Source organism: Rattus norvegicus, chromosome 7 (assembly GCF_021556685.1).
Source record: "Rattus norvegicus strain SHRSP/BbbUtx chromosome 7, alternate assembly SHRSP_T2T, whole genome shotgun sequence".
Taxonomy (NCBI): Eukaryota; Metazoa; Chordata; class Mammalia; order Rodentia; family Muridae; genus Rattus; species Rattus norvegicus.
In genome coordinates, this window is record NC_141540.1 from 646119 (window position 1) to 670648 (window position 24530).

Consider the following 24530-nt stretch of genomic DNA (forward strand, 5'->3'; position numbering starts at 1 on the left):
AATCTTATTACATGCGAATCTCATTGGGAACCTACTGAATTCACTATGATACTTATATTCCGTTCCTTAAATTGTTGCTATATATTGAAAAGCACACTCATACAAGCATGTCCCATGGGAAATCACTGATTTTGCTTAGAAATTTTGATTCCATTCGTGAACATTTTTCTATATCATGAACAGTCCACTAATTACTACTGCGGCCTATTGGGAAGTAACCGAATTCACCAAGTTACTGAGATTCGGCTCAGGATATTTTGATAAATCTTTAAAAGTACACATATTACAAGAGCCTGCTACTGGGAAATACCTGAATTCACAAAGAAACAGTGTTTCACTTCGTTAAAACGTTGCTCTAAATTGAATAACAAGCTTAATACATGCAAATCCTATTGGGACCCTAATGAACTCACGATGATACTTAGATTCCCTTTCTTGAAATGTTGCTATAAATTGAAAAGCACACTCATACAAGCATGTCCCATGTGAACTCACTGAATCCGCCTAGAAATGTTGATTCCATTCGTGAAAATTTTTCTATATCCTGAACAGTCCACTTATTACTACTGTGACCTATTGGGAACTAACAGAATTCAACAAGTTACTCAGATTAGGCTCAGGAAATTTTGATAAATCTTCAAAGTACACATATTACAAGAGCAGGTACTGGGAACTAACTGAATTCACACTGAAACTGTGTTTCAGTTCGTTAAAACCTTGCTCTATATTGAATTACTAGCCTATTACATTCGAATCCTACTGGGAACCTACTGAATTCACCATGATACTCAGATTCCGTTCCTTAAAATGTTGCTATATATTGCAAAGCACACTCATACAAGCATGTCCCATTGGGAGCCTACTGAATTTGCCTAGAAATTTTGATTCCATTTGTGAAAATTTTTCTATAACCCGAACAGTCCAATTATTACTATTGCGGCCTGTTGGGAACTAAAATTCACCAAGTTACTGAGATTCGGCTCAGGAAATTTTGATAAATCTTTAAAAGTACACATATTACAAGAGCCTGGTACTGGGAACTTACTGAATTCACAATGAAACACTGTTTCAGTTCGTTAAAACGTTGCTCTATCTTGAATTACAAGCTTATTACATTCGAATCCTATTGGGAACTACTGAATTCACCATGATACTTAGATTCCGTTCCTTAAAATGTTGCTATATATTGCAAAGCACACTAATACAAGCATGTCCCATTGGGAACTCACTGAATTCGCCTAGAAATTTTGATTCCATTTGTGAAAATTTTTCTATATCCTGAACAGTCCACTTATTACTACTGTGGCCTACTGGGAACTAATCGAATTCACCAAGTTACTGAGATTCGGCTCAGGAAATTTTGATAAATCTTTAAAAGTACACATAGTACAAGAGCAGGCTACTGGGAACTAACTGAATTCACAAAGAAACAGTGTTTCCGTTCGTTAAAACGTTGCTCTCTCTTGAATAACAAGCTTATTACATGCGAATCCTATTGGGAACCTACTGAATTCACCATATTACTTAGACTCCGTCCCTTAAAATGTTGCTATATATTGAAAAGCAAAATCATACAAGCATGTCCCATTGGAAACTCACTGAATTCGCCTACAAATTTTCATTACATTCTTGACAATTTTTCTATAACCCGAAAATTCCACTTATTACAACAGCGGCATATAGGGAACTAACCGAATTGATAATTTACTCAGATTAGGCTCAGGAAATTTTGATAAATCTTTAAAAGTACACATATTACAAGAGCCTGCTACTGGGAACAAACTGAATTCACAAAGGAACAGTGTTTCAGTTCGTTAAAACGTTGCTCTATCTTGAATAACAATCTTATTACATGCGAATCCTTTTGGGAACCTACAGAATTCACCATGATACTTATATTCCATTCCTTAAAATGTTGCTATATATTGAAAAGCACACTCATACAAGCATGTCCCATGGGAAATCACTGATTTTGCCTAGAAATTTTGATTCTATTCGTGAATATTTTTCTATATCACGAACAGTCCACTTATTACCACTGCGGCCTATAGGGAAGTAACCGAATTCACCAAGTTACTGAGATTCGGCTCAGGATATTTTGATAAATCTTTAAAAGTACACATATTACAAGAGCCTGCTACTGGGAACTACCTGAATTCACAAAGAAACAGTGTTTCAGTTCGTTAAAACTTTGCTCTATATTGAATAACAAGCTTAATACATGCGAATCCTATTGGGAACCTACAGAATTCACCATGATACTTAGATTCTGTTCCTTCAAATGTTGCTATATATTGAAAAGCACACTCATACAAGCATGTCCCATTGGGAACTCACTGAATACGCCTAGAAATTTTCATTCATTCGTGAAAATTTTTCTATAAGCCGAAAATCCACTTATTACTTCTGCGGCCTATAGGGAACGAACTGAATTGAATAAGTTACTCAGATTCGGCTCACCAATTTTGATAAATCTTTAAAAGTACACATATTACAAGAGCCTCCTCCTGGGAACTAACGGAATTCACAAAGAAACAGTGTTTCAGTTCGTTAAAACGTTGCTCTATCTTGAATAACAATCATATTACATCTGAATCCTCTTGGGAACCTCATGAATTCACCATGATACTTAGATTCCGTTCCTTAAAATGTTGCTATATATTGAAAAGCACACTCATACAAGCATGTCCCTTTGGGAACTCACGGAATTCGCCTAGAAATTTTCATTCCGTTCGTGAAAATTTTTCTATATCTCGACCTGTTAACTTATTACTACTGCGGCCTACAGGGAACTAACAGAATTCAATAAGTTACTCAGATTCGGTTCACCAAATTTTGATAAATCTTTTAAAGTACACATATTTCAAAAGCCTGCTACTGGGAACTAACTGAATTCACTAAGAAACAGTGTTTCAGTTCGTTAACACGTTGTTCTATCTTGAATAACAAGCTTACTACATGCGAATCCTATTGGGTAGCTACTGAATTCACCATGATACTTAGATTCCGTTCCTTAAAATGTTGCTGTATATTGAAAAGCACACTCGTACAAGCATGTCCCATTGGGAACTCACTGAATTCGCCTAGAAATTTTGATTCCATTCATGAAAATTTTTCTATAGCCCGAAAATTCCACTTATTACTACTGCGGCCTATAGGGAACTAACCGAATTGAATAAGTTACACAGATTCGGCTCACCAAATTTTGATATATCTTGAAAAGGACACATATTACAAGAGCCTGCTTCTGGCAACTAACTGAATTCACAAAGAAACAGTGTTTCAGTTGGTTAAAACGTTGCTGTATCTTGAATAACAAGCTTATTACATGCGAATCCTATTGGGAACCTACTGAATTCACCATGATACTTAGATTCCGTTCCTTAAATGTTGCTATAAATTGAAAAGCACACTCATACAAGCATGTCCCATGGGAACTCACTGAATTCGCCTAGAAATGTTGATTCCATTCGTGAAAATTTTTCTATATCCTGAACAGTCCACTTATTACTACTGTGACCTATTGGGAACTAACAGAATTCACCAAGTTACTCAGATTAGGCTCAGGAAATTTTGATAAATCTTCAAAGTACACATATTACAAGAGCAGGTACTGGGAACTAACTGAATTCACAATGAAACTGTGTTTCAGTTCGTTAAAACCATGCTCTATATTGAATTACCAGCCTATTACATTCGAATCCTACTGAGAACCTACTGAATTCACCATGATACTCAGATTCCGTTCCTTAAAATGTTGCTATATATTGCAAAGCACACTCATACAAGCATGTCCCATTGGGAGCCTACTGAATTTGCCTAGAAATTTTGATTCCATTTGTGAAAATTTTTCTATATCCCGAACAGTCCAATTATTATATTGCGGCCTGTTGGGAACTAAAATTCACCAAGTTACTGAGATTCGGCTCAGGAAATTTTGATAAATCTTTAAAAGTACACATATTACAAGAGCCTGGTACTGGGAACTTACTGAATTCACAATGAAACACTGTTTCAGTTCGTTAAAACGTTACTCTATCTTGAATTACAAGCTTATTACATTCGAATCCTATTGGGAACTACTGAATTCACCATGATACATAGATATCGTTCCTTAAAATGTTGCTATATATTGCAAAGCACACTAATACAAGCATGTCCCATTGGGAACTCACTGAATTCGCCTAGAAATTTTGATTCCATTTGTGAAAATTTTTCTATATCCTGAACAGTCCACTTATTACTACTGTGGCCTACTGGGAACTAATCGAATTCACCAAGTTACTGAGATTCGGCTCAGGAAATTTTGATAAATCTTTAAGAGTACACATATTACTAGAGCCTGGTACTGGGAACTAACTGAATTCACAATGAAACAGTGTTTCAGGTCATTAAAACGTTGCTCTATCATGAATTACAAGCTTATTACATGTGAATCCTATTGGGAACCTACTGAATTCACCATGATAGTTAGATTCCGTTCCTTCAAATGTTGCTATATATTGAAAAGAACACTCATACAAGCATGTACCATTGGGAACTCACTGAATTCGCCTAGAAATTTTGATTCCATTCGTGAAAATTTTTCTATATCCCAAACAGACCACTTATTACGACTGCGGACTTTTGGGAACTAACGGAATTCACCAAGTTCCTGAGATTCGGTTCACCAAATTTTGATAATTCTTTAAAAGTACACATATTTCAAGAGCCTGCTACTGGCAACTAACTGAATTCACAAAGAAACAGTGTTTCAGTTCGTTAAAACCTTGCTCTATATTGAATAACCAGCTTATTACATGCGAATCCTATTGGGAACCTACTGAATTCACCATGATACTCAGATTCCGTTCCTTAAAATGTTGCTATATATTGAAAAGCACACTCATACAAGCATGTCCCATTGGGAACTCACTGAATTCGCCTAGAAATTTTGATTCCATTCGTGAAAATTTTTCTATAAGCCGAAAATTCCACATATTACTACTGCGGCCTATATGGAACTAACTGAATTGAAAAAGTTACTCAGACTCGGTTCACCAATTTTGATAAATCTTTAAAAGTACACATATTACAAGAGCCTCCTACTGGGAACTAATGGAATTCACAAAGAAACAGTGTTTCAGTTCGTTAAAACGTTGCTCTATCTTGAATAACAATCATATTACATATGAATCCTCTTGGGAACCTCCTGAATTCACCATGATACTTAGATTCCGTTCCTTAAAATGTGGCTATATATTGAAAAGCACACTCTTACAAGCATGTCCCTTTGGGAACTCACGGAATTCGCCTAGAAATTTTCAATCCATTCTTGAAAATTTTTCTATATCTCGACCTGTTAACTTATTACTACTGCGGCCTACAGGGAACTAACCGAATTCAATAAGTTTCTCAGATTCGGCTCACCAAATTTTGATAAATCTTGAAAAGGACACATATTACAAGAGCCTGCTACTGGAAACTAACTGAATTCACAAAGAAACAGTGTTTCAGTTCGTTAAAACATTGCTCTATCTTGAATAATAAGCTTATTACATGCGAATCCTACTGGGAACCTACTGAATTCAACATGATACTTAGATTCCGTTCCTTAAAATGTTGCTATATATTGAAAAGCACACTCATACAAGCATGTCCAATTGGGAACTCACTGAATTTGCCTAGAAATTTTGATTCCATTCGTGAACATTTTTCTATATCATGAACAGTCCACTAATTACTACTGCGGCCTATTGGGAAGTAACCGAATTCACCAAGTTACTGAGATTCGGCTCAGGATATTTTGATAAATCTTTAAAAGTACACATATTACAAGAGCCTGCTACTGGGAAATACCTGAATTCACAAAGAAACAGTGTTTCACTTCGTTAAAACGTTGCTCTAAATTGAATAACAAGCTTAATACATGCGAATCCTATTGGGACCCTAATGAACTCACGATGATACTTAGATTCCCTTCCTTGAAATGTTGCTATATATTGAAAAGCACACTTATGCAAGCATGTCCCATTGGGAACTTACTGAATTCGCCTAGAAATTCTGATTCCATTCATAAAAATTTTTCTATATCCCGAACAGTCCACTTATTACTACTGAGGCCTATTGGGAACTAACTGAATTCACCAACTTACTGAGAATCGGCTCACCAAATTTTGATAAATCATTAAAAGTACACACATTACAAGAGCCTGCTACTGGGAACTAACGGAATTCACAAAGAAACAGTGTTTCACTTCGTTAAAACGTTGCTCTATCTTGAATAACAAGGTTACTACATGCGAATCCTATTGGGAACCTACTGAATTCACCATGATACTTAGATTCCGTTCCTTAAAATGATGCTATATATTGAAAAGCACACTCAAACAAACATTTCCCATTGGGAACTCACTGACATCGTATATAAATTTTGATTCCATTCGTGAAAATTTTTCAATATTCCGAAGAGTCCACTTATTACTTCTGTGGCCTATTGGGAACTAACCGAATTCACCAAGTTACTGATATTCGGCTCAACAAATTTTGATAAATCTTTAAAAGTACACATATTACACGAGCCTGCTACTGGAACTAACTGAATTCACAAAGAAACAGTTTTTCAGTTCGTTAAAACTATGCTCTATCTTGAATAACAAGCTTATTACATGCGAAACCTATTGGGAACCTACTGAATTCACCATAATACTTAGACTCCGTCCCTTAAAATGTTGCTATATATTGAAAAGCAAACTCATACAAGCATGTCCCATTGGAAACTCACTGAATTCGCCTAGATATGTTCATTACATTCTTGACAATTTTTCTATAACCTGAAAATTCCACTTATTACAACAGCGGCATATAGGGAACTAACCGAATTGAATAAAATACTCAGATTAGGCTCAGGAAATTTTGATAAATCTTTAAAAGTACACATATTACAAGAGCCTGCTACTGGGAACTACCTGAATTCACAAAGAAACAGTGTTTCAGTTCGTTAAATCTTTGCTCTATATTGAATAAGAAGCTTAATACATGCGAATCCTATTGGGAACCTACTGAATTCACCATGATACTTATAACCCGTTCCTCAAATGTTGCTATGTATTGAAAAGCACACTCATTCAAGCATGTCCCATTGGGAACTCACTGAATACGCCTAGATATTTTCATTCATTCGTGAAAATTTTTCTATAAGCCGAAAATTCCACTTATTACTACTGCGGCCTATAGGGAACTAACTGAATTGAATAGGTTACTCAGATTCGGCTCACCAATTTTGATAAATCTTTAAAAGTACACATATTACAAGAGCCTCCTACTGGGAACTAACGGAATTCACAAAGAAACAGTGTTTCAGTTCGTTAAAACGTTGCTCTATCTTGAATAACAATCATATTACATATGAATCCTCTTGGGAACCTCCTGAATTCACCATGAAACTTAGATTCCGTTCCTTAAAATGTTGCTATATATTGAAAAGCACACTCATACAAGCATGTCCTTTGGGAACTCACGGAATTCGCCTAGAAATTTTCATTCCGTTCGTGAAAATTTTTCTATATCTCGACCTGTTAACTTATTACTACTGCGGCCTACAGGGAACTAACCGAATCCAATAAGTTACTCAGATTCGGTTCACCAAATTTTGATAAATCTTTTAAAGTACACATATTTCAAGAGCCTGCTACTGGGAACTAACTGAATTCACTAAGAAACAGTGTTTCAGTTCGTTAACACGTTGTTCTCTCTTGAATAACTAGCTTATTACATGCGAATACTATTGGGTAGCTACTGATTTCACCACGATACTTAGATTCCGTTCCTTAAAATGTTGCTATATATTGAAAAGCACACTCGTACAAGCATGTCCCATTGGGAACTCACTGAATTCGCCTAGAAATTTTGATTCCATTCATGAAAATTTTTCTATAACCCGAAAATTCCACTTATTACTACTGCGGCCTATAGGGAACTAACCGAATTGAATAACTTACCCAGATTCGGCTCACCAAATTTTGATATATCTTTAAAAGTACACATATTACAAGAGCCTGCTACTGGGAACTAACTGAATTCACAATGAAACAGTGTTTCAGGTCGTTAAAACGTTGCTCTATCATGAATTACAAGCTTATTACATGCGAATCCTATTGGGAACCTACTGATTTCACCGTGCTACTTAGATTCCGTTCCTTCAAATGTTGCTATATATTGAAAAGCACACTCATACATGCATGTACCATTGGGAACTCACTGAATTCGCCTAGAAATTTTCATTCCATTCGTGAAAATTTTTCTATATCCCGAACAGTCCACTTATTACTACTGCGGCCTATTTGGAACTAACCGAATTCACAAAGTTCCTGAGATTCGGCTCTACAAATTTTGATAAATCTTGAAAAGGACACATATTACAAGAGCCTGCTTCTGGCAACTAACTGAATTCACAAAGAAACAGTGTTTCAGTTCGTTAAAACGTTACTCTATCTTGAATAACAATCTTATTACATGCGAATCCTATTGGGAACCTACTGAATTCACCATGATACTTAGATTCCGTTCCTTAAATGTTGCTATAAATTGAAAAGCACACTCATACAAGCATGTCCCATGGGAACTCACTGAATTCGCCTAGAAATGTTGATTCCATTCGTGAAAATTTTTCTATATCCGGAACAGTCCACTTATTACTACTGCGACCTATTGGGAACTAACAGAATTCACCAAGTTACTAAGATTTGGCTCAGGAAATTTTGATAAATCTTCAAAGTACACATATTAAAAGAGCAGGTACTGCGAACTAACTGAATTCACAAAGAAACAGTGTTTCAGTTCGTTAAAACTATGCTCTATCTTGAATAACTAGCTTATTACATGCGAATCCTACTGGGAACCTACTGAATTCACCATATTACTTAGACTCCGTCCCTTAAAATGTTGCTATATATTAAATAGCAAACTCATACAAGCATGTCCAATTGGAAACTCACTGAATTCGCCTAGAAATTTTCATTACATTCTTGACAATTTTTCTATAACCTGAAAATTCCACTTATTACAACAGCAGCATATAGGGAACTAACCGAATTGAATAATTTACTCAGATTAGGCTCAGGAAATTTTGATAAATCTTTAAAAGTACACATATTACAAGAGCCTCCTACTGGGAACTAACTGAATTCACAAAGAAACAGTGTTTCAGTTCGTTAAAACGTTGCTCTATCTTGAATAACAATCTTAATACATGTGAATCCTTTTGGGAACCTACTGAATTCACCATGATACTTATATTCCGTTCCTTAAAATGTTGCTATATATTGAAAAGCAGACTCATACAAGCATGTCCCATTGGGAACTCTCACTGAATTCGCATAGAAATTTTGATTCCATTCGTGAACATTTTTCTATATCACGAACAGTCCACTTATTACTACTGCGGCCTATTGGGAAGTAACCGAATTCACCAAGTTACTGAGATTCGGCTCAGGATATTTTGATAAATCTTTAAAAGTACACATATTACAGGAGCTTGCTACTGGGAACTACCTGAATTCACAAAGAAACAGTGTTTCAGTTCGTTAAAACTTTGCTCTATATTGAATAACAAGCTTAATACATGCGAATCCTATTGTGAACCTATTGAATTCACCATGATTCTTGGATTCCGTTCCTTAAAATGTTGCTATATATTGAAAAGCACAATCATACAAGCATATCCCTTGGGAACTCACTGATTTCGTCTAGAAATTTTGATTCCATTCGTGTAAATTTTACTATATCACGAACAGTCCACTTATTACTACTGCGGCCTATTGGGAACTAACCGAATTCACCAAGTTACTGAGAATCGGCTGAAGAAATTTTGATAAATCTTTAAAAGTACACATATTACAATAGCAGGTTACGGTTAACTAACTGAATTCAAAAAGAAACAGTGTTTCAGTTTGTTAAAATGTTGCTCTATCTTGAATAACAAGGTTACTACATGCGAATCCTATTGGGAACCTACTGAATTCACCATGATACTTGGATTCCGTTCCTTAAAATGTTGCTATATATTGAAAAGCACACTCAAACTAACATTTCCCATTGGGAACTCACTGAAATCGAATATAAATTTTGATTCCATTCGTGAAAATTTTTCAATATTCCGAAGAGTCCACTTATTATTTCTGTGGCCTATTGGGAACTAACGGAATTCACCAAGTTTCTGAGATTCGGCTCACCAAATTTTGATAAATCTTTAAAAGTACATATTTCAAGAGCCTGCTACTGGCAACTAACTGAATTCACAAAAAAACAGGGTTTCAGGTCGTTAAAACCTTGCTCTATATTGAATAACCAGCTTATTACATGCGAATCCTATTGGGAACCTACTGAATTCACCATGATATCAGATTCCGTTCCTTAAAAGGTTGCTATATATTGAAAAGTACACTCATACAAGCATGTCCCATTGGGAACTCACTGAATTCGCCTAGAAATTTTGAATCCATTCGTGAAAATTTTCTATAATCCGAAAATTCCACTTATTACTACTGCGCCCTATATGGAACTAACTGAATTGAATAAGTTACTCAGAATGGGCGCACCAATTTTGATAAATCTTTAAAAGTACACATATTACAAGAGCCTCCTACTGGGAACTAACGGAATTCACAAAGAAACAGTGTTTCAGTTCGTTAAAACGTTGCTCTATCTTGAATAACAATCATATTACATATGAATCCTCTTGGGAACCTCCTGAATTCACCATGATACTTAGATTCCGTTCCTTAAAATGTTGCTATATATTGAAAAGCACACTCTTAAAAGCATGTCCCTTTGGGAACTCATGGAATTCGCCTAGAAATTTTCAATCCATTCGTGAAAATTTTTCTATATCTCGACCTGTTAACGTATTACTACTGAGGCCTACAGGGAACTAACCGAATTCAATAAGTTTCTCAGATTCGGCTCACCAAATTTTGATAAATCTTGAAAAGGACACATATTACAAGATCCTGCTACTGGCAACTAACTGAATACACAAAGAAACAATGTTTCAGTTCGTTAAAACGTTACTCTATCTTGAATAACAATCTTATTACATGCGAATCCTATTGGGAACCTACTGAATTCACCATGATACATAGATTCCGTTCCTTCAAATGTTGCTATATATTGAAAAGCACACTCATACAAGCATGTCCCATTGGGATCTCACTGAATTCGCCTAGAAATTTGATTCCATTCGTGAAAATTTTTCTATATCCCGAACAATCCACTTATTACTACTGTGGCCTACTGGGAACTAATCGAATTCACCAAGTTACTGAGATTCGGCTCAGGAAATTTTGATAACTCTTTAAAAGTACACATATTAATAGAGCCTGGTACTGAGAACTAACTGAATTCACAATGAAACAGTGTTTCAGTTCGTTAAAACGTTGCTCTATCGTGAATTACAAGCTTATTACATGCGAATCCTATTGGGAACCTACTGAATTCACCATGATACTTAGATTCCGTTCCTTCAAATGTTGCTATATATTGAAAAGCACACTCATACAAGCATGTACCATTAAGAACTCACTGAATTTGCCTAGAAATTTTGATTCCATTCGTGAAAATTTTTCTGTATCCCGAACAGTCCACTTATTACGACTGCGGCCTATTGGGAACTAACGGAATTCACCAAGTTCCTGAGATTTGGCTCACCAAATTTTGATAAATCTTTAAAAGTACACATATTTCAAGAGCCTGCTACTGGAACTAACTGAATTCACAAAGAAACAGTGTTTCAGTTCGTTAAAACCTTGCTCTATATTGAATAACCAGCTTATTACATGCGAATCCTATTGGGAACCTACTGAATTCACCATGATACTCAGATTCCGTTCCTTAAAATGTTGCTATATATTGAAAAGCACACTCATACAAGCATGTCCCATTGGGAACTCACTGAATTCGCCTAGAAATTTTGATTCCATCCATGAAAATTTTTCTATAACCCGAAAATTCCACTTATTACTACTGCGGCCTATAGGGAACTAACCGAATTGAATAAGTTACCCAGATTCGGCTCACCAAATTTTGATAAATCTTGAAAAGGACACATATTACAAGAGCCTGCTTCTGGCAACTAACTGAATTCACAAAGAAACAGTGGTTCAGTTCGTTCAAACGTTGCTCTATCTTGAATAACAATCTTATTACATGCGAATCCTATTGGGAACCTACTGAATTCACCATGATACTTAGATTCCGTTCCTTAAATGTTGCTATAATTTGAAAAGCACACTCATACAAGCATGTCCCATGGGAACTCACTGAATTCGCCTAGAAATGTTGATTCCATTCGTGAAAATTTTTCTATATCCGGAACAGTCCACTTATTACTACTGCGATCTATTGGGAACTAACAGAATTCACCAAGTTACTCAGATTAGGCTCAGGAAATTTTGATAAATCTTCAAAGTACACATATTACAAGAGCAGGTACTGGGAACTAACTGAATTCACAAAGAAACAGTGTTTCAGTTCGTTAAAACCTTGATCTATATTGAATTACCAGCCTATTACATTCGAATCCTACTGGGAACCTACTGAATTCATCATGATACTCAGATTCCGTTCCTTAAAATGTTGCTATATATTGCAAGCACACTCATACAAGCATGTCCCATTGGGAACTCACTGAATTTGCCTAGAAATTTTGATTCCATTTGTGAAAATTTTTCTATATCCCGAACAGTCCATTTATTACTACTGCGGCCGATTGGGAACTAACAGAATTCACCAAGTTACTGAGATTTGGCTCAGGAAATTTTGATAAATCTTTAAAAGTACACATATTTGAAGAGCCTGGTACTGGGAACTAACAGAATTCACAATGAAACAGTGTTTCAGTTCGTTAAAACGTTGCTCTATCTTGAATTACAAGCTTATTACATTCGAAACCTATTGGAAACTATTGAATTCACAATGATACATAGATATCATTCCTTAAAATGTTGCTATATATTGCAAGCACACTCATACAAGCATGTCCCATTGGGAACTCACTGAATTTGCCTAGAAATTTTGATTCCATTTGTGAAAATTTTTCTATATCCCGAACAGTCCATTTATTACTACTGCGGCCGATTGGGAACTAACAGAATTCACCAAGTTACTGAGATTCGGCTCAGGAAATTTTGATAAATCTTTAAAAGTACACATATTTGAAGAGCCTGGTACTGGGAACTAACAGAATTCACAATGAAACAGTGTTTCAGTTCGTTAAAACGTTGCTCTATCTTGAATTACAAGCTTATTACATTCGAAACCTATTGGAAACTATTGAATTCACAATGATAGATAGATATCGTTCCTTAAAATGTTGCTATATATTGCAAAGCACACTAATACAAGCATGTCCCATTGGGAACCACTGAATTCGCCTAGAAATTTGATTCCATTCGTGAAAATTTTTCTATATCCCGAACAGTCCACTTATTACTACTGCGGCCTACTGGGAACTAATCGAATTGACCAAGTTAGTGAGATTCGGCTCAGGAAATTTTGATAAATCTTTAAAAGTACACATATTACTAGAGCCTGGTACTGGGAACTAACTGAATTCACAATGAAACAGTGTTTCAGGTCGTTAAAACGTTGCTCTATCATGAATTACAAGCTTATTACATGCGAATCCTATTGGGAACCTACTGAATTCACCATGATACTTAGATTCCGTTCCTTCAAATGTTGCTATATATTGAAAAGCACACTCATACAAGCATGTACCATTGGGAACTCACTGAATTCGCCTAGAAATTTTGATTCAATTCGTGAAAATTTTTCTATATCCTGAACAGTCCAATATTACGACTGCGGCCTATTGGGAACTAACGGAATTCACCAACTTTCTGAGATTCGGCCCACCAAATTTTGATAAATCTTTAAAAGTACATATTTCAAGAGGCTGCTACTGGAAACTAACTGAATTCACAAAGAAACAGTGTTTCAGTTCGTTAATATCTTGCTCTATATTGAATAACCAGCTTATTACATGCGAATCCTATTGGGAACCTACTGAATTCACCATGATACTCAGATTCCGTTCCTTAAAATGTTGCTATATATTGAAAAGTACACTCATACAAGCATGTCCCATTGGGAACACACTGAATTCGCCTAGAAATTTTGAATCCATTCGTGAAAATTTTCTATAAGCCGAAAATTCCACTTATTACTACTGCGGCCTATATCGAACTAACTGAATTGAATAAGTTACTCAGACTCGGCTCACCAATTTTGATAAATCTTTAAAAGTACACATATTACAAGAGCCTCCTACTGGGAACTAACGGAATTCACAAAGAAACAGTGTTTCAGTTCGTTAAAACTGTGCTCTATCTTGAATAACAATCTTATTATCCTATTAGAACATACAGAATTCACTAGGTTACTTAGATTCCGTTCCTTAAAATGTTGCTATATATTGAAAAGCACACTCATACAAGCATGTCCCATTGGGAACTCACTGAATTCGCCTAAAAATTGTGATTCCTTTCGTGAAAATTTTACTATATCCCGAACAGTCCACTTATTACTTCTGTGGCCTTTTGGGAACTAACCGATTTCACCAAGTTACTGAGATTCAGCTCTCGAAATTTTGATAAATCTTTAAAAGTACACATATTACAAGAGTCTGCTAATGGGAACTAACTGAATTCACAAAGATACAGTGTTTCAGTTCATTAAAACTGTGCTCTATCTTGAATAACAAGCTTATTACATGCAAATCCTATTGGGAACCTACTGAATTCACAATGATACTTAGATTCCGTTCCATAAAATGATTCTATATATTGAAGAGAAAACTCATACAAGCATGTCCCATTGGGAACTCACTGAATTCGCCTAGAAATTTTCATTACATTCTTGACAATTTTTCTATAACCCGAAAATTCCACTTATTACTACTGCGGCCTATAGGGAACTAACAGAATTGAATAAGTTACTCAGATTCGGTTCACCAATTTTGATAAATCTTTAAAAGTACACATATAACAAGAGCCTCCCCTCTGAGAACTAACGGAATTCACAAAGAAACAGTGTTTCAGTTGGTTAATACGTTGCTCTATCTTGAATCCTCTTGGGAACCTCCTGAATTCACCATGATACTTAGATTCCATTCCTCAAAATGTTGCTATATATTGAAAAGCACACTCATACAAGCATGTCCCATTGGGAACACACGGAATTTGCCTAGAAATTTTCATTCCATTCGTGAAAATTTTTCTATATCTCGACCAATCAACTTATTACTACTGCAGCCTACAGGGAACTAACCGAATTCAATAAGTTACTCAGATTCGATTCACCAAATTTTGGTAAATCTTTAAAAGTACACATATTTCAAGAGCCTGCTACTGGCAACTAACTGAATTCACTAAGAAACAGTGTTTCAGTTCGTTAACACGTTGCTCTATCTTGAATAACAAGCTTATTACATGCGAATCCTATTGGGACCATATTGAATTCACCTTGATACTTAGATTCCGTTCCTTAAAATGTTGCTATATATTGAAAAGCACACTCATACAAGCATATCCCTTTGGGAACTCACTGAATTCGCCTAGAAATTTTGATTCCATTCGTGAACATTTTTCTATATCCCTAACAGTCCACTTATTACTACTATGTCCTATTTGGAACTTACTGAATTCACCAAGTTACTCAGATTCGGCTCACCAAATTTTGATAAATCTTTAAAAGTACACATATTCCAAGAGCCTGCTACTGGGAACTAACTGAATTCACAAAGAAACAGTGATTCAGTTCGTTAAAACGTTGCTCTGCTTGTGGAACAAGCTTATTACATGTGAATCCTATTGGGAGCTACTGAATTCACCATGATACTTAGATTCCGTTAATTAAAATCTTGCTATATAGTGAAAAGCAAACTCATACAAGCATGTCCCAATGGGAGCTCACTGAATTCGCCTAGAAATATTGATTCCTTTCGTCAAAATTTTTCTATATCCTGAACAGTCCACTTATTACTACTGCTGTCTATTGTGAACTACCCCAATTCACGAAGTTACTGAGATTCGGCTCACCAAATTTTGATAAATCTTTAAAAGAACACATATTACAAGAGCCTGCTACTGGCACTAACTGAATTCACAAAGAAAGAATGTTTCAGTTCGTTAAAACTTTGCTAGGTCTTGAATAACAAGCTTATTACTTGCGAATCCAATTGGGAACCTACTGAATTCACAATGATACTTAGATTCCGTTCCTTAAAATGTTGCTCTATATTAAAAGCAAACTCATACAAGCATGTCCCATTGGAGAATCACTGAATTTGCCTAGAAATTTTGATTATATTCATGAAAATGTTTCTATATTCCGAACAGTCCACGTATTACTACAGAGGCCCATTGGGAACTAACCGAATTCACAATGTTACTCAGGTTTGGCTCACCAAATTTTGATAAATCTTTAAAAGTACACATATTACAAGAGCATGCTACTGGGAACTCACTGAATTCACAAAGAAACAGTGTTTCACTTCGTTAAAACGTTGCTCTATCTTGAATAACACGATTATTACATGCGAATCCTATTGGGAACCTACTGAATTCACAATGATACTTAGATTCCGTTCCTTAAAATGTTGCTCTATATCGAAAAGGAAACTCATACAAGCATATCCCACTGGGAACTCACTGAATTCGCCTAGAAATTTTGATTCCATTCGTGAACATTTTTCTATATCCCGAACAGTCCAATTATTACTACTGCGGCCTATTGGGAACTAACCGAATTCACCATGTTACTCAGATTCGGTTCACCAAATTTTGATATATCATTAAAAATACACAATTACAAGAGCCTGCTACTGGGAACTAACTGAATTCACAAAGAATCAGTGTTTCAGTTCGTTAAAACGTTGCTCTATCTTGAATAACAAGCTTATTACAAGCGAAACCTATTGGGGACCTAATGAATTCACAATGATACTCAGATTCCGTTCCTTAAAATATTGCTATATATTGAAAAGCACACTCATACAAGCATGTCCCATGGGAACGCACTGAATTCGCCTAGAAATTTTGATTCCATTCGTTAAAATTTTTCTATATCCCGAACAGTCCATTTATTACTACTGCAGCCTATTGTGAACTAACCGAATTCACAAAGTTACTGAGATTTGGCTCACCAAATTTTGATAAATCTTTAAAAGTACAGATATTACAAGAGCCTGCTACTGGGAACTAACTGATTTCACAAAGAAACAGTGTTTCAGTTCGTTAAAACGTTGCTCTATCTTGAATAACAAGCTTATTACATGCGAATCCTATTGGGCAACTACTGAATTCACCATGATACTTAGATTCCGTTTTTAAATGTTGCTATATATTGAAAAGCACACTCATACAATCAAGTCCCATTGGGAGCTCACCGAATTCGCCTAGAAATTTTGATTCCATTCGTGAAAATTTTTCTATGTCCCAAACAGTCGTCTTGTACTACTGCGGCCTATTGGAACTACCAAATCATCAAGTTACTGAGATTCGGCTCCAAAAACTTTGGTCAATCTTTAAAAGTACACATATTACAAGAGCCTGCTACTGGGAACTAACTGAATTCACAAAGAAACAGTGTTTCAGTTCGTTAAAACGTTGCTCTATCTTGAATAACAACCTTATTACATGAGAATCCTATTGGGAACCAACTGAATTCACAATGATACGTAGATTCCGTTCGTTAAAATGTTGCTCTATATTGAAAAGCAAACTCAAACAAGCATGTCCCATTGGGAACTCACTGAATTCGCCTAGAAATTTTGATTCCATTCGTGAAAATTTTTCTAGATCCCGAACAGTCCACTTATTACTACTGCGGCCTATTGGGAACTAAACGATTTACCGATTGACTCAGATACGGCTCAGGAAATTTTGATAAATCTGCTACAGGGAACTAACTGAATTCACAAAGAAACAGTGTTTCAGTTCGTTAAAACGTTGCTCTATCTTGAATATAAAGCTTATACATGTGATTCCTATTGGGAACCTACTGACTTCACCATGTTACCTTGATTCCGTTCCTTAAAATATTGCTCTATATTGAAAAACAAACTCATACAAGCATGTCCCTTTGGGAAATCACGTAATTCGCCTAGAAATTTTGATTATATTCATGAAAATTTTTCTATATCTCGACCAGTCCATTTATTACTATTGCGGCTTATTGGGAACTAACCGAATTCACCATGTTACTCAGATTCGGCTCACCAAATTTTGATAAATCTTTGAAAGTACACATATTACAATAGCCTGTTACTGGGAACTAACTGTATTCACAAAGAAACAGTGTTTCAAGTTGCTCTATCTTGAATAACAAGCTTATTACATGTGAATCCTTTTGGGAACCTACTGAATTCACCATGATAATTAGATTCCGTTCCTTAAAATGTTGCTCTATATTGAAAAGCAAACTCATACAAGCATGTCCCATTGGGAACTCATTGAATTCCCCTAGAAATTTTGATTCCATTCGTGAAAATTTTTCTATATCCCGAACAGTCCACTTATTACTACTGCGGCCTATTGGCAACTAAACGATTTACCGATTGACTCAGATACGGCTCAGGAAATTTTGATAAATCTGCTACAGGGAACTAACTCAATTCACAAAGAAACAGTGTTTCAGTTCGTTAAAACGTTGCTCTATCTTGAATATAAAGCTTATACATGTGATTCCTAATGGGAACCTACTGACTTCACCATGACACTTAGATTCCGTTCCTTAAAATATTGCTCTATATTGAAAAACAAACTCATACAAGCATGTCCCTTTGGGAAATCACTGAATTCGACTAGAAATTTTGATTATATTCATGAAAATTTTTCTATATCCCGAACAGTCCATTTATTACTACTGCGGCTTATTGGGAACTAACCGAATTCACCATGTTACTCAGATTCGGCTCACCAAATTTTGATAAATCTTTGAAAGTACACATATTACAATAGCCTGTTACTGGGAACTAACTGTATTCACAAAGAAACAGTGTTTCAAGTTGCTCTATCTTGAATAACAAGCTTATTACATGCGAATCCTTTTGGGAACCTACTGAATTCACCATGATAATTAGATTCCGTTCCTTAAAATGTTGCTCTATATTGAAAAGCAAACTCATACAAGCATGTCCCATTGGGAACTCACTGAATTCCCCTAGAAATTTTGATTCCATTCGTGAAAATTTTTCTATATCCCGAACAGTCCACTTATTACTACTGCGGCCTATTGGGAACTAACCGAATTCACCATGTTACTCAGATTCGGCTCACCAAATTTTGATAAATCGTTAAGTACAAATGTTATAAAGGCCTGCTACAGGAACTAACTGAATTCACAAAGAAACAGTGTTTCACTTCGTTAAAATGTTGATCTATCTTGAATAACAAGCTTATTATATGCGAATCCAATTGGAACATACTGAATTCACCATGATACTTAGATTTCGTTCCTAAAATGTTGCTCTATATTGAAAAGCAAACTCAAACAAGCATGTCCCATGGGAACTCACTGAATTCGCCTAGAAATTTTGATTCCATTCGTGAAAATTTTTCTATATCCCGAACAGTCCACTTATTACTACTGCGACCTATTGTGAACTAACCGAATTCACCATGTTACTCAGATTCGGCTCACCAATTTTTGATAAATCTTTAAAAGTACACATATTACAAGGTCAGGCTACTGTGAACTAATTGAATTCACAATGAAACATTTTTTCAGTTCGTTAAAAGGTTGCTCTATCTTGAATAAAAAGCTTATTACATGCGAATCCTATTGGGAATCTACTGAATTCACCATGATACTTAGATTCTGTTCTTTAAAATGTTGCTCTATATTGAAAAGCACACTCATACAAGCATGTCCCATTGGGAACTCACTGAATTCGCCTAGAAATTTTGATTCCATTCGTGAAATTTTTTCTATATCCCGAACAGTCCACTTATTACTACTGCGGCCTACTCGGAACTAAACGATTTACCAATTTACTCAGATACGGCTCCGGATATTTTGATAAATCTTAAAAGTACACATATTATGAGAGTCTGCTACTGGGAACTAACTGAATTCACAAAGAAACAGTGTTTCAGTTCGTTAAAACGTTGCTCTATCTTGAATATCAAGATTATTAAATGTGAATCCTATTGGGAACCTACTGAATTCACCATGATACTTAGATTCTGTTCCTGAAAATGTTGCTCTATATTGAAAAGCAAACTCATACAAGCATGTCCCATTGGGAAATCACTGAATTCTACAAGAAATTATGATTACATTCCTGAAAATTCTTCTATCTCCCGAACAGTCCACTTATTACTAGTGCAGCCTTTTGGGAACTAACAGAATTCACGATGTTTCTCAGCTTCGGCTCACCAAATTTTGATAAATCTTTAAAAGTACATTTATTACAAGAGCAAGCTACTGGGACCTTACTGAATTCACAAAGAAACAGTGTTTCACTTCGTTAAAACGTTGCTCTATTTTGAATAACAAGCTTATTACATGCGAATCCTACTGGGAACCTACTGAATTCACCAAGATACTTAGGTTCCGTTCCTTAAAATGTTGCTCTATATTGAAAAGCAAACTCATACAAGCATGTCCCATTGGGAACTCACTGAATTCGCCTAGAAATTTTGATTCCATTCGTGAAAATTTTTCTATATCCCGAACAGTCCACTTATTACTACTGCGGCCTATTGGGAACTAACCGAATTCAACATGTTACTCAGCTTCGGCTCAACAAATTTGGATAAATCTTTAAAAGTACACATATTACAAGAGCAGGCTACTGGGAACTAACTGAATTCACAAAGAAACAGTGTTTCAGTTCATTAAAAAGTTGCTCTATCTTGAATAACAAGCTTATTACATGTGAATCCTATTGGGTACCTACTGAATTCACCATGATACTTAGATTCTGTTCCTGAAAATTTTGCTGTATATTGAAAAGCAAACTCATACAAGCATGTCCCATTGGGAAATCACTGAATTCGCCTAGAAATTTTGATTCCATTCGTGAAAATTTTTCTATATCCCGAACAGTCCACTTATTACTACTGCGGCCTATTGGGAACTAAACGATTTACCGATTGACTCAGATACGGCTCAGGAAATTTTGATAAATCTTTAAAAGTACATATATTACAAGAGTCTGCTACAGGGAACTAACTGAATTCACAAAGAAACAGTGTTTCAGTTCGTTAAAACGTTGCTCTATCTTGAATATAAAGCTTATACATGTGATTCCTTTTGGGAACCTACTGACTTCACCATGATACTTAGATTCCGTTCCTTAAAGTATTGCTCTGTATTGAAAAGCAAACTCAAACAAGCATGTCCCTTTGGTAAATCACGGAATTCGCCTAGAAATTTTGATTATATTCATGAAAATTTTTCTATATCGTGAACAGTCCACTTATTACTACTGCGGCTTATTGAGAACTAACCGAATTCACCATGTTACTCAGATTCTGCTCACCAAATTTTGATAAATCTTTGAAAGTACACATATTACAATAGCCTGTTACTGGGAACTAACTGTATTCACAAAGAAACCGTGTTTCAATTTGCTCTATCTTGAATAACAATCTTATTACATGCGAATCCTATTGGGAACCTACTGAATTCACCATGATAATTAGATTCCGTTCCTTAAAATGTTGCTCTATATTGAAAAGCAAACTCATACAAGCATGTCCCATTGGGAAATCACTGAATTCCCATAGAAATTTTAATTCCATTCGTGAAAATTTTTCTATATCCCGAATAGTCCACTTATTACTACTGCGGCCTATTGGGAACTAAACGAATTCACCATGTCACTCAGATTCGGCTCACCAAATTTTGATAAATCGTTAAAAGTACACATATTCTAAGAGCCTGCTACTGGGAATAACTGAATTCACAAAGCTACAGTGTTTCAGTTCGTTAAAACTTTGCTCTATCTTGAATAACACGATTATTACATGCGAATCCTATTGGGAACCTACTGAATTCACCATGATACTTAGATTCCGTTCCTTAAAATGTTGCTCTATATTGAAAAGCAAACTCATACAAGCATGTCCCATTGGGAAATCACTGAATTCGCCTAGAAATTTTGATTCCATTCGTGAAAATTTTTCTAGATCCCGAACTGTCCACTTATTACTACTGCGGCCTATGGGAACTAACCGAATTCACCATGTCACTCAGGTTCGGCTCACCAAATTTTGATAAATCGTTAAAAGTACACATATTATAAGAGCCTGCTACTGGGAATAACTGAATTCACAAAGCTACAGTGTTTCAGTTCGTTAAAACTTGCTCTATCTTGAATAACACGATTATTACATGCGAATCCTATTGGGAACCTACTGAATTCACCATGATACTTAGATTCCGTTCCTTAAAATGTTGCTCTATATTGAAAAAGAAACTCATACAAGCATATCCCACTGGGAACTCACTGAATTCGCCTAGAAATTTTGATTCCATTCGTGAACATTTTTCTATATCCCGAACAGTCCAATTATTACTACTGCGGCCTATTGGGAACTAACCGAATTCACCATGTTCCTCAGATTCGGTTCACCAAATTTTGATATATCATTAAAAATACACAATTACAAGAGCCTGCTACTGGGAACTAACTGAATTCACAAAGAATCAGTGTTTCAGTTCGTTAAAACGTTGCTCTATCTTGAATAACAAGCTTATTACAAGCGAAACCTATTGGGGACCTAATGAATTCACAATGATACTCAGATTCCGTTCCTTAAAATATTGCTATATATTGAAAAGGACACTCATACAAGCATGTCCCATGGTAACGCACTGAATTCGCCTAGAAATTTTGATTCCATTCGTGAAAATTTTTCTATATCCCGAACAGTCCATTTATTACTACTGCAGCCTATTGTGAACTAACCGAATTCACAAAGTTACTGAGATTTGGCTCACCAAATTTTGATAAATCTTTAAAAGTACAGATATTACAAGAGCCTGCTACTGGGAACTAATTGATTTCACAAAGAAACAGTGTTTCAGTTCGTTAAAACGTTGCTCTATCTTGAATAACAAGCTTATTACATGCGAATCCTATTGGGCAACTACTGAATTCACCATGATACTTAGATTCCGTTTTTAAATGTTGCAATATATTTAAAAGCACACTCATACAATCAAGTCCCATTGGGAGCTCACCGAATTCGCCTAGAAATTTTGATTCCATTCGTGAAAATTTTTCTATGTCCCAAACAGTCGTCTTGTACTACTGCGGCCTATTGGAACTACCAAATCATCAAGTTACTGAGATTCGGCTCCAAAAACTTTGGTCAATCTTTAAAAGTACACATATTACAAGAGCCTGCTACTGGGAACTAACTGAATTCACAAAGAAACAGTGTTTCAGTTCGTTAAAACGTTGCTCTATCTTGAATAACAACCTTATTACATGCGAATCCTATTGGGAACCAACTGAATTCACCATGATACTTAGATTCCGTTCGTTAAAATGTTGCTCTATATTGAAAAGCAAACTCAAACAAGCATGTCCCATTGGGAACTCACCGAATTCGCCTAGAAATTTTGATTCCATTCGTGAAATTTTTTCTATATCCCGAACAGTCCACTTATTACTACTGCGGCCTATTGAGAACTAAATGATTTACCGATTGACTCAGATACGGCTCAGGAAATTTTGATAAATCTGCTACAGGGAACTAACTAAATTCAGAAAGAAACAGTGTTTCAGTTCGTTAAAACGTTGCTCTATCTTGAATATAAAGCTTATACATGTGATTCCTATTGGGAACCTACTGACTTCACCATGATAATTAGATTCCGTTCCTTAAAATATTGCTCTATATTGAAAAACAAACTCATACAAGCATGTCCCTTTGGGAAATCACGGAATTCGCCTAGAAATTTTGATTATATTCATGAAAATTTTTCTATATCCCGAACAGTCCATTTATTACTACTGCGGCTTATTGGGAACTAACCGAATTCACCATGTTACTCAGATTCGGCTCACCAAATTTTAATAAATCTTTGAAAGTACACATATTACAATAGCCTGTTACTGGGAACTAACTGTATTCACAAAGAAACAGTGTTCCAAGTTGCTCTATCTTGAATAACAAGCTTATTACATGCGAATCCTTTTGGGAACCTACTGAATTCACCATGATAATTAGATTCCGTTCCTTAAAATGTTGCTCTATATTGAAAAGCAAACTCATACAAGCATGTCCCATTGGGAACTCACTGAATTCCCCTAGAAATTTTGATTCCATTCGTGAAAATTTTTCTATATCCCGAAGAGTCCACTCATTACTACTGCGGCCTATTGGGAACTAACCGAATTCACCATGTTACTCAGATTCGGCTCACCAAATTTTGATAAATCGTTAAGTACAAATATTATAAAAGCCTGCTACCTGGAACTATCTGAATTCACAAAGAAACAGTGTTTCACTTCGTTAAAATGTTGATCTATC